The sequence below is a fragment of the Saccopteryx bilineata genome, chromosome 2 (genome assembly GCF_036850765.1).
Source record: "Saccopteryx bilineata isolate mSacBil1 chromosome 2, mSacBil1_pri_phased_curated, whole genome shotgun sequence".
Classification (NCBI taxonomy): domain Eukaryota; kingdom Metazoa; phylum Chordata; class Mammalia; order Chiroptera; family Emballonuridae; genus Saccopteryx; species Saccopteryx bilineata.
The window spans coordinates 263,715,303-263,727,708 of record NC_089491.1 but is presented as its reverse complement, the minus strand read 5'-3'; the positions used below and the strand labels follow the sequence as shown (position 1 = coordinate 263,727,708).

The 12,406-nt window shown below is 46.5% G+C and overlaps 1 pseudogene; it reads right to left on the bottom strand.

Moving 5' to 3' along the window:
* Positions 1–10,361: 10,361 nt before the first annotated feature.
* LOC136327369 (U6 spliceosomal RNA) lies at positions 10,362–10,456 on the bottom strand (annotated as a pseudogene).
* Positions 10,457–12,406: the final 1,950 nt, after the last annotated feature.

Genomic DNA, 12,406 nt, shown 5'->3' with positions numbered 1-12,406 from the left:
CCATCCCCAGCGCCCGGGCCATCTTTGCTCCAATGGAGCCTTGGCTGTGGGAGGGGAAGAGAGAGACAGAGAGGAAGGAGGGGGGGTGGAGAAGCAGATGGGCGCTTCTCCTATGTGCCCTGGCCGGAATCGAACCCGGGACTTCTGCATGCCAGGCCGACACTCTACCACTGAGCCAACCGGCCAGGGTTTTGTTTTTTTTTTTAATCAACGTATTGTTCCATTTTATTCATGCTGTCATTGGTTGATTCTTTTATGTGCCCTGACCGAGGATCGAACCCTCAACATCAGCATGTAGGGATGACTCTCTAACCAACCGAGTCACCCTGTCAAGGCACACTGTTGGGTCAGTAGAGATCACGAGAGATTATCCAGTCCTTCTGGGGGTGAAGGGAGCTGGATTTCCCTCCACAGCTGCTCCACCCTCAGTCTCCCCTAGGTAGTTAAGGGCCCCACATGCCAACTATGTGCACATCTGGCTGTCATCCCCAAGTCCTCCCTGTCTTCACCCTTCATAGTCTGTCCTGCCAACCAACCTGCTATACATAACCTGAACCCCCCCCCCCCCATTTTCACCACCCTATTATCTCTCTACTCAGCCAAGCCTCCACCTGGAACTATTGTGCTAATCTCCAAACTGACCCCCTACAGTCCATTTTCCATCTAGAAACCAATGTTGTCTTTTTTTTTTTTTTTTTTTACAGAGACAGAGAGAGAGTCAGATAAGGACAGACAGATAGGGACGGAGAGAGATGAGAAGCATCAATCATCAGTTTTTGTTGCGAGACCTTGGTTGTCAATTGATTGCTTTCTCATATGTGCCTTGACTGTGAGCCTTCAGCAGACCGAGTAACCCCTTGCTCAAGCCAGCGACCTTGGGTCCAGGCTGGTGAGCTTTGCTCAAACCAGATGAGCCTGCGCTAAATCTGGCGACCTCAAGGCCTCGAACCTGGGTCTTCCACATCCCAGTCCGACGCTCTACCCACTGCACCACCGCCTGGTCAGGCGCCAATGTTGTCTTTTTAAAAGACTATTTATTCAATTCTTTTTTCAGAGAGGAAAGAAAGAGAGAGGGAGGGGGGGAGAGAGAGAGAGAGAGAGAGAGAGAGAGAGAGAGAGAGAGAGAAGGGGGAGGAGCAGGAAGCATCAACTCCCATATGTGCCTTGACTGGGCGAGCCCAGGGTTTTGAACCAGCGACTTCAGTGTTCCAGGTCGACGCTTTAACCCACTGTGCCACCACAGGTCAGGCCAATATTGTCTTTTTTAAAAATCAACTTTATTGAAATACAATTTACATCCAGTAAAATGCACCATTCAAGTAGACTAGTTCGGTGAGCTTTGACAGATGTGTATCTGCATGTAATACAACTTCAGTCAAAATAAAGAACATTCCATCATTCCTCCATGCTCCTTAAAGTTTATTTCCCCACCACAAGGGTTCCAAGTAACCACCTATTTGCTTCCTGTCTCTATAGATTACTTTACACTTATATAAATGGAATCATACAGTATGTATTTTTTTTTTTTTTTTTGTATTTTTCTGAAGTTGGAAACAGGGAGAGACAGTCAGACAGACTCCCGCATGCGCCCGACCGGGATCCACCCGGCACGCCCACCAGGGGCGACGCTCTGCCCACCAGGGGGCGATGCTCTGCCCCTCCGGGGCGTCACTCTGCCGTGACCAGAGCCACTCTAGCGCCTGGGGCAGAGGCCAAGGAGCCATCCCCAGCGCCCGGGCCATCTTTGCTCCAATGGAGCCTTGGCTGCGGGAGGGGAAGAGAGAGACAGAGAGGAAGGAGGGGGTGGGGGTGGAGAAGCAAATGGGCACTTCTCCTATGTGCCCTGGCCGGGAATCGAACCCGGGTACCCCGCACGCCAGGCCGACACTCTACCGCTGAGCCAACTGGCCAGGGCCTGTATTTTTCTTTCTTCTTTTTTCTTTTTCTTTTTTTTTCAAGGCATGAGGTGGTCTGGCTTCTTTAGCTTGGCATGTTCATGAGATTCATCTGTGTTGTTTGAATCAAGAATTGACCCTTTTTTGGCCTGACCTGTAGTGGCGCAGTGCGTAAAAGCGTCAACCTGGGACGCTGAGGTCACCAGTTCAAATCCCCGGGCTTGCCTGGTCAAGGCACATATGGGAGTTGATGCTTTCTACTCCTCCCCCCTTCTCTCTCTCTGTCTCCTCTCTCTAAAAAAAAATAAAAATAAAAAAATAAATTAAAAAAAAAGAATTCACCCTTTTTGACTGACCAGGCAGTAGTGCAGTGGATAGTGTCAGACTGGGATGCAGAGGACCCGGGTTTGAAATCCCAAGCTCTCCAGCTTGAGTGTGGACTTACCAACTTGAATGCAGGGTCACTGGCTTGACATAGGATCATAGACATGACCCCATGGTCGCTGGCTTGAGCCCAAAGGTCACTGGCTTGAGCAAGGGGCCACTTACTCTGCTGTAGCCCACCCCCCGCCCCTGTCAAGGCACATATGAGAAAGCAATCAATGAACAACTAAGGTGCCACAATGAAGAAATGATGCTTCTCATCTCTCTCCCTTCCTGTCCATCTGTCCCTCTCTCTGTCTCTCTGTCTCTGTCCAAAAAAAAAAAAAAAGTCACCTTTTTCGTGGATGAGTTGTACTCCATTGTATGAATGTACCACTGCTTGCTTCTCCATTGTCCTGCTGATGGATATATAGTTTATTTCTCCAGCATTGGCCACTAAGAATGAAGCTTCCATCACCATTCACATGGAAGTCTTTGTGTGGCCATATGTTTTATTTCTCTTAGATACATACGTAAAGAGTAGAATGGCAGGGTCACATGTAATGTTTTAAAAATGTATACTAAGTCTCATCCTCATTCCCCTGCTTAAACATTCCAGTGGTTTCTTGTTGTCCTTGGAATAAAATCCAGACTCTCCACAAGGGTCTCTGAGGCCACGCCTTGGGTTTTGTCTTCTTCCTTCCTCCTCTAGTCATTACATTCCGGCCACACTGGCCTTCAGTATGTCCCTCGAGTACAGCAAGCTAGTTCTGACTTCGGAGCCTTCACAGCTCTGAGTCCCTTTCTGGAATGTTCTTCCCAGATCTTGGCACGGCTGTTCCTGATCATCATCAAGGTCTCAGTTCACGCATCACCTCTGCAGGTCCTGAACATTTTATCTAAACTTTTCCATCCCCCCATCAGGTCCTATCCCCTTAACCTGACTGAATTTATTTACTTTCATCTGCTGGGGACACCCCAATGTACAAAGAGATGCGTGGGCTGGACTGTGCAGTTAGTTGTAGGATCAAGATGAGAACCCTAGTATCCTGGCACCCAGCCCAATCCTCTCTCTTCTAATATATATATTTAGATTTTATTTATTCATTTTTAGAGAGAAAGGAGAGAAAGAGGGAGAGAGGGAGAGAGGGAGAGAGAGAGAGAGAGAGAGAGAGAGAGAGAGAGGGGAAGAGCAGGAAGTATCAACTCCCATATGTGCCTTGACCAGGCAAGCCCAGGGATTTGAACCAGTGACCTCAGCATTCCAGGTTGACGCTTTATCCACTGCACCACCCCAGGTCAGGCCCCAATCCTCTCTCTTCTATCACAGGCCATTCACAGACCGTTTTTTTTCTTTTTTTCTAATTGATTTTAGGGAGACAGAGAGGGGAAGGAAAAGAGAGAAACATTCATTTGTTGTTCCTCTTCATTGGTCCTGTATGTGTCTTGACCAGGGATTGAACATGCAACCTTGGTATTTTGGGACAATACAGTACTCTGACTGAGCTAACTGGCCAGGGCTCACAGAGCTTTCTAGGATGCCAAGACTCAAGCACAGACTTAGCTGCAGTGCTGTTTTTAAGAGCAAAGAACTGGAAACAACCCAAATATCCATCAATAGGTGATTGGTTAAATAAATTACATATAGTTCTACCATGGAAAACTATGTAGCCACAGAAGAGATGGAGGAAGTTACTTACCTACTGATATGAAACAGATCTAAGATTTAAAAATAATAAAACTGAAACAGTGTGTGTAAATGTGTATCTGTGTAGAGAAAAGTGGGAAACAATGTATCTCTTTATGAGCCGCTTATACTTGCTGGAGCATCTCTGGGAATAAACTCTAGCATCTCCTGGCAAGTGAGGGGGGTGGGTGGGGGAAGAGGGTGCCTGGGGTCTGGAAGGGGAAGGAGATTTCATTAATTACATTTTGGAATATTTTGAATTTTGAATCACATATGCAATTTCACCTATTCCCAGAATTAATTTATATTTTCAAAATAAAATATAACTGCACCTGGCAGGGTAGCTCAGTGGGTTAGAGTGTTGTCCCAGTACACCAAGGTTGTAGCTTCAACCTCCGGTCAGGGCACATAAAAGAATCAACCAATGAATGCATAAATAAGTGGAACAACAAACCAATGTTTCTCTCTCTACATTCCTCTCTCTCTAAATTCAGTAAATAAAAAATTTTAAATTATATTAAAATTATTTTCAACATGTAGCTGCATTGTAAAATGACATGCAGACATTAACCTGAATCAACTGCCTAAAAGTGATTCAAATGAGGCTTGGCTTGGAAAATGGAATTTATTTTTTTGCTGAAGAAGAGCCAACTCTGACCTGATTTTGGAGGACAGGAGGCCGTGGGAAGGGCAGTCCAGAAGGAGGAGTTGGTGTTCAGAAAAGTATGTCGAGGGCCCAGAATATGGGCAGCAAAACAGAAAGGTTCCAGCCTCCCCTGCTCATGTCAAGGATGAGCCAGGTGACCCAGAAAGTGGCTCCTAGCAGACACTCCAACCCTCTGGGGAAAACCCTTTAGGGTCCAGAGGTCCAGACAAGGGTTCAAATCCCAGCTCTGCCATCTGTCAACTGTGCAGTCTTGGGCATGATACTTCATCTTTCTGAGCCTCGGTTTTTTCATCAGTACAATGGGCATACGGTTTTGCAGGTTTGATACTTAGCTGGGTGATTTGGGGAAAGTGGCTTAAACACACTGAGATTCAGGTGCCTTAATTGTAAAATCTGGATAATAAAACATTTATCTATCAAGGTTGTTATAGGGATTCAACAAACACCAAAATGCAGGAGAAGGGCTAAGAAACTGTAGCTATAATTCTCATGGGAGAACCCAAGTGAAACTTTAGGGCTAGGACAGCAAAGGATAGATTTGGCTATTTATGCAGCCACCAAAGGGTTGCACAGTCAAGGTTATGAATATTATTAGTAATATTAATAATCATTACATAATTATCATATTAGAATAATCTTTTACATTATTATCTCATTTCATTCTTGCAAAGAACCAGTGGAGGTTTATGCCTCTTTCACAGGCTAGGCAGCTGAGACTCATACATAAAGTCACCTGCCCAAAGCCACACCAGTGCAAAGTAGCAAAGTCAGGATTCAAACCCAGGACTGTTTGACTCATTCACGAAGGGGAGCATGGGGGTTGTTTCACAACCCCTTGGCAAGTTCAAGTTCCCTAGCTGTCTTGGAGACAATGTCTTGAAAAAATTACTGCTTCCAAACTTGGTGGTGGTGGTGGTGGTGGGGTTCTGATCTAGGTCACTCATTGCCCTGCTTAAAACTTTCATGATGCCAGAATAAAGCACAGTGGCCTGACCAGGCGGTGGCGCACTGGATAGAGTGTCAGACTAGGACACGGATAACACAGGTTTGAAACCCTGAGGTCGCCAGCTTGAGTTCAGGCTCATCTGATTTGAGCAAAGCTCACCAGCTTGAGCCCAAGGTCACCGGCTTGAGCAAGGTGTTACTCAGTCTGCTGTAGCCCCACGGTCGAGGCACATATGAGAAAGCAATCAATGAACAACTAAGGTGCCACAACGAAGAATTGATGCTTCTCATCTCTCTCCCTTCCTGTCTGTCTGTCCCTATCTGTCCCCCTCTCTCTCTGTCACAAAAAAAGAAAGAAAAAAAAAAAGCCTGACCAGGTGGTGGCGCAGTGAATAGAGCGTCGGACTGGGATGCGGAAGGACCCAGGTTCGAGACCCGGAGGTCGCCAGCTTGAGCGCCGACTCATCTGGCTTGAGCAAAGAGCTCACCAGCTTGGACCCAAGGTCGCTGGCTCCAGCAGGGGGTTACTCGGTCTGCTGAAGGCCCACGGTCAAGGCACATGTGAGAAAGCAATCAATGAACAACTAAGAAGTCGCAACGCGCAACGAGAAACTGATGATTGATGCTTCTCATCTCTCTCCATTCCTGTCTGTCTGTCCCTGTCTATCTCTGCCTCTGTAAAAAAAAAAAAAAAAAAAAAAGATTAAAAAAAAAAATTGTTAAAAAAAAAAAAGCGCCATGATTTTCCATGACCTCTGACCTCACTAGAGGACCCCCAGTGTGATGTGCCTTCTCCCCAGCTCTCCCTCTTTCCTTTCTCAGTTCCAGTCACAGGCATACCTTTCAGTTCCTTCAAGAGGCCACATCTTCCCGACTTCAGACCCCTGCAGGTGCTGTTGCTCCTGCTTATATGCATCCTGTCCTCTTTTTGCCTCTCCTCCTTCAGTTTACAGTTCAGCTACCCCCTCCTCCAGGAAGCCTTCCCTGACCACCTCCCAGGCTTGGATAAATTGGTCCCACAACCCCCACCAAAGCATTTAACACTGTGTCAGATACCACTGGAAGCACTTTTTATTTATTTATTAAAGACTTAATTTATTCATTTTAGAAAGGAGAGAGAAAGAGAGAGAGAGAGAAGGGAGGAGCAGGAAGCATCAACTCCCATATGTGCCTTGATCAGGCAAGCCCAGGGTTTTGAACCAGCGACCTCAGTATTCCAGGTCGACGCTTTATCCACTGTGCCACCACAGGTCAGGCTGAAAGCACTTTTATTATATTATCTCATTTAACATCTACAAAATCTCTACGGCAATGAGCCTCTTTCTTGGTGGCACATGAAGCCATCTAGGAAGATTTAAAATATATAATATTTTTGTTTTTTTGTGCCCAGGACTAACTTTCAGAAATTCTGATTTAATTGGCCTGAAATGCAGCCTGGGCATCAGAATTTTTAAAAGCGCCCCAGGTGATTCTCATGCACAGCCAGGGTGGACACCCATGGCCCCTCAGGTAGATACAATCCTGACATTTCTTTTACAACCCGAGGCACAGAAAAGTTAAGTAGGTAGCCTAGGGTCACACAGCTAGTGAATAGTGGAGTGAGGATTTTTTTTTTATTATATTTTTTTACATGGACAGAGAGAGAGTTAGAGAGAGGGATAGACAGGGACAGACAGACAGGAATGGAGAGAGATGAGAAGCATCAATCATCAGTTTTTTGTTGCAAGACCTTAGTTGTTCATTGATTGCTTTCTCATATGTGCCTTGACCGCGGGCCTTCAGCAGACTGAGTAACCCCTTGCTCAAGCCAGAGACCTTGGGTCCAAGCTGGTGAGCTTTTGCTCAAACCAGATGAGCCCGTGCTCAAGCTGGCGACCTCGGGGTCTCGAACCTGGGTCCTCTGCATTCCAGTCCGACACTCTATCCACTGCGCCACCGCCTGGTCAGGAGAGTGAGGATTTGAACCCAGAAAGTCTGACTTTAAAGCTTCACAGGGGGCCCTGGCCAGTTGGCTCAGTGATAGAATGTCGGCCTGGCGTGCAGGGGACCCTGGTTCGATTCCCGGCCAGGGCACACAGGAGAAGCGCCCATTTGCTTCTCCACCCCCCACCCCCTCCTTCCTCTCTGTCTCTCTCTTCCCCTCCCGCAGCTGAGGCTCCATTGGAGCAAAGATGGCCCGGGCGCTGGGGATGGTTCCTTGGCCTCTGCCCCAAGGCGCTGGAGTGGCTCTGGTCGCGGCAAAGCGACTCGGAGGGGCAGAGCATCGCCCCCTGGTGGGCAGAGCGTCGCCCCTGGTGGGCGTGCCAGGTGGATCCCGCATGCGGGAGTCTGTTCTGACTGTCTCTCCCCGTTTCCAGCTTCAGAAAAAAGAAAAAAAAAAAAAAAGCTTCACAGGGGAGGGGAGGGAGCAATGGGCCTCAGTTAATTTTCCCAGTGATAGCAAGCTGTGAGCCAGCTCTCTTCTGGATGGACACTGAGGGCCCCTCGGGCATGGGATATTTTTAACCCATAGAAGCTAGTGATTCTTGCAGACAATCCTGTAGTGACTGGACCGCTGAGAAGATTGTTTGGGGGCTGGTGTACCCTTTCCCTGATGAAATAGTCCTTATGGTCCCCCTTTTCCATCTCCCAGAGCAAGTGGGGTCCAGACTGGCTTGGGCTACCAGGTGGGAGGCCTGGGAGGGGATCAACTCCATCAGGGGCTGATGTTTTCAAGGATATTTCCTTACATGGAGGAGGGGGAAAGGGTCAGGATTACCTCACCCAGCCCAGCCCCTTTTGCCTGACTGCCTGGGAAGGAGCTGGAGAACAAACAAGCATTAGAACTGGATGTGGTCTGGCCTGACCAGGCGGTGGCACAGTGGATAGAGCATTGGATAGGGATGCGGAGGACCCAGGGTTCAAGACCCCGAGGTCACTAGCTTGAGTGCAGGCTCATCTGGTTTGAGCAATGCTCGCCAACTTGGACTCAAGGTCGCTGGCTCAAGCAAGCGGTTACTTGGTCTGCTGAAGGCCCACAGTCAAGGCACATGTGAGAAAGCAATCAATGAACAACTAAGGTGTTGCAACAAAAAAAACAATGATTGATGCTTCTCATCTCTCTCCGTTCCTGTCTGTCTGTCCCTATATATCCCTCTCTCTGCCTCTCTCTCTGTCTCTGTAAAAAAAAAAAAAAAAAAAAAAAGAACTGGACGCCAAGTGCTGTCAAACATACACATCAAACAGCCTCCAGATGCTCTCCTACGGGGGCTCTGTAGGTGAACACATTGCTACAGTGAGAGAGAGCCAGTCTGGGGGCACCTCTTTTGGTTTTTTTTATTTTTATTTTTTCAATTACAGTTGATGTTTAATATTATTTTGTATTAGTTTCCAGTGTACATCAAAGCAGTTAGACAATCCTATACTTCACTAAATTGCTTCTTGGCCTTTTGGCTAAGATAAAGTGTAGCATATACTTTATATACCCCCGATATTTCCAGTAACCACCTGACACCATACATAGTTATTACAATAGTATTGACTATATTTTCTGTGCTGTACTTCACATCCCTGTGACTATTTTTTTTTAATTTTTTTTTTAATTTTTATTTTATTTATTCATTTTAGAGAGGAGAGAGAGAGACAGAGAGAGGAGAGAGAGACGGGGGAGGAGCTGGAAGCATCAACTCCCATATGTGCCTTGACCGGGCAAGCTCAGGGTTTCGAACCGGCGACCTCAGCATTTCCAGGTCGACGCTTTATCACTGCGCCACCACAGGTCAGGCCCCTGTGACTATTTTGTAACCACCAATTTGTAGTTCTAAATCCCTTCACCTCTGGCCCTGGCCAGTTGGCTCAGTGGTAGAGTGTCAGCCTGGCATGCAGGAGTCCCGGGTTTGATTCCTGGCCAGGGCACACAGGAGAAGCGCCTATCTGCTTCTCCACTCTTCCCTCTCTCCTTCTTCTCTCTCTCTCTCTTCCCCTCCCGCAGCCAAGGCTCCACTGGAGCAAAGTTGGCCCGGGCGCTGAGGACGGCTCTATGGCCTCTGCCTCAGGCGCTAGAATGGCTCTGGTTGCAACAGAGCAACGCCCCAGATGGGCAGAGCATTGCCCCCTGGTGGGCATGCCAGGTGGATCCCGGTTGGGCGCATGCAGGAGTCTGTCTGGCTGCCTCCCCATTTCCAACTTCAGAAAAGTTAAAAATAAATAAATAAATAAATAAATCCCTTCACCTCGCCTGACCAGGTGGTGGCGCAGTGGATAGAAAGTCAGACTGGGATGCCGAGGACCCAGGTTCGAGACCCCGAAGTCATCAGCTTGAACGCGGGCTCATCTGGTTTGAGCAAAACTCACCAGCTTGGACCCAAGGTCGCTGGCTTGAGCAAGGGGTTACTTGGTCTGCTAAAGACCCACGGTCAAGGCACATATGAGAAAGCAATCAATGAACAACTAAGGTGTCACAACGGAAAACTGATGATTGATGCTTCTCATCTCTCTCTGTTCCTATTTATCTCTCTCTCTCTGACTCTCTCTGTCCCTGTAAAAAAAAAAAAAAAAAAAAAATCCCTTCACCTCTTTCTTTCTCCCAGTCCCTCAATCCCCTTCTCAATCAATCTGTTCTAAAAAAATATGTATAAAACACTTTGCCCTGGCTGGATAGCTCAGTTGGTTAGAGTGTCATCCAGAGCGCAGAGGTTGCCAGCTTGTTTCCCGGTCAGGGCACATACAGAAACAGATCGATGTGTCTCTCTCTCTCTCTCTCTCTCTCTCCCTCTCTTCCTTCCTCTCTTTCTAAAATGATTATATAAAAAAATTAAAATAATTAAAATATGTAGAATGCTTCACAAATTTGCATGTCAAGGGCCATGCTGATCTTCTCTGTATTGTTTCAATTTTAGTATGTGTTGTGGAAATGAGTATGAGGGAGCCACCTCTTAAAATGCAAAATATGTATGGCTTTTGTGCAGGCAATATGACCTATAAAACATTTTCCCTAGAAATATCCCACAAATAGGCAAAAATGCACATCTGAGGATGTTCATCATAGCATTGCTTACAATGGGGGGGGGGCTGTGAACACACACACAAACTAGAAACAACCTACATGTTCATCAATAGGGAATTGGTTAGCTGTAGTGGGATATAGCCCTATGGGAAGAGGAAAGCTGTGTGCTGACATGGGATATATGTCCATAACATACTGTTCAGCCGAAATAAAAAGTAGTAGAACTGTATGTAGAGTATAACCCAATGCTGATTCATAATTATGTTGACATGAACATGTAGACAAAAAAGGGGTTCTAAAAAAAGGGGGGGTTCTATGGAAAGTAACCTACCAGGGTAATCTGATCATAAATTCATAATCGGGCAGGTCATGGTGGCTAGTCACACCCCAGGCCTATAACTTCTTTAGAGTGAGAGAGAAAGAAAGAGAGGAACATCAATTTGTTGTTCCACTCATGCATGCATTCATAGTTGACTCTTGTATGTCTGACCAGGGCTCAAATATGTAACCTGGGTCTATTAGGACAATGAGCTATCCAACTAAGCCACCCAAACAGGGTCCTTTGTGTAATCTTCCTTACTTCTCTCCTTAATCTCAAATGCATAAAAAGAAGCTACAAAAGTGTTATCCTCTGGCCTGACCTGTGGTGGCGCAGTGGATAAAGCGTCGACCTGGAAATGCTGAGGTCGCCGGTTCAAAACCCTGGGCTTGCCTGGTCAAGGCACATATGGGAGTTGATGCTTCCAGCTCCTCCCCCTTCTCTCTCTCTCTGTCTCTCCTCTCTCTCTCTCTGTCTCTCCCTCTCCTTTCTAAAATTAATTTTAAAAAAAAGCAAAAAAAAACAAAAACCCTGTTATTCTCTGGAGCATCTGAGATCTTGCTTACCAGCATATATCATCAGTTTGGCTCAAATAAACTCTTATAAAAATTCTCTACAGGTTTGGACGTTTCTTACTTACACCAACAAATAGAACAATTTGGAGGAATAATCTTCCCTACCTGAGGCTATCTCCTCTAGCAATGGAGGTGGGATTATGGAGGGGGCTTCATCACTTCTTCACATATGCAATGTTTAGATTTTATATACAAACATTCAGTAATTTTGTAACCAGAAAAAAATTAGGTTGTGGAACAAACCAATACTATGCAAAAATCACACAAATCCACTTTAAAATGATTAATTTTATATTATGTGAATTTCACTTCAATTAAGTCATTGGCCCTGGCCAGGAGGCTCAGTGATTAGTGTGGAGGTCATGGGTTCGATCCCCAGTCAGGGCACATAGGAGAGGCAACCAATGAGTGCACAACTAAATGGAACAACTAAGTGGAAGAATGAGTTGGTACTTCTCTCTCCACCCTCATCCCCATCCCCATCTCTCAAATTACTGTAATGGTAAAAACAGTCATTGGAACTCAAACTACCTAGCCAAAGGGAGATTCCAGTAGAAATGAGAGCCCGGCACACAGTAAGTGCTCAATAGTTGTTGCTGTAGGAGCTTGGTTGGTTTCCTGCATGGCTCCATCACATCACCCTGTTTGTTTTTTTTATAACACTGAAATAATCTGTAAGTATCTAGTTTATATGTTTGTTTACTTACTTGAGGTCTCTCTGGAGACTGTGAGGTCCCTGAAGCAGGACCAGGGCCAAGTGGTTTCCCCAGTGCTACTTTGAACCAATGGATTTGCCCGACCACCACCTTAGTGACCACATCCTTTCCCTCTTGGGCCAAAGCAGTATTTGATGGGTGGTGGCCTAAGCAGGTCTTGCTGAATCTGCCATGCCCGTGACTAGAACTCCTGAGGACTTCTGTATGGGAACACTTCTGATCTTCCCGGTGTAGGAAAGGTGCGCCGCAGAACTT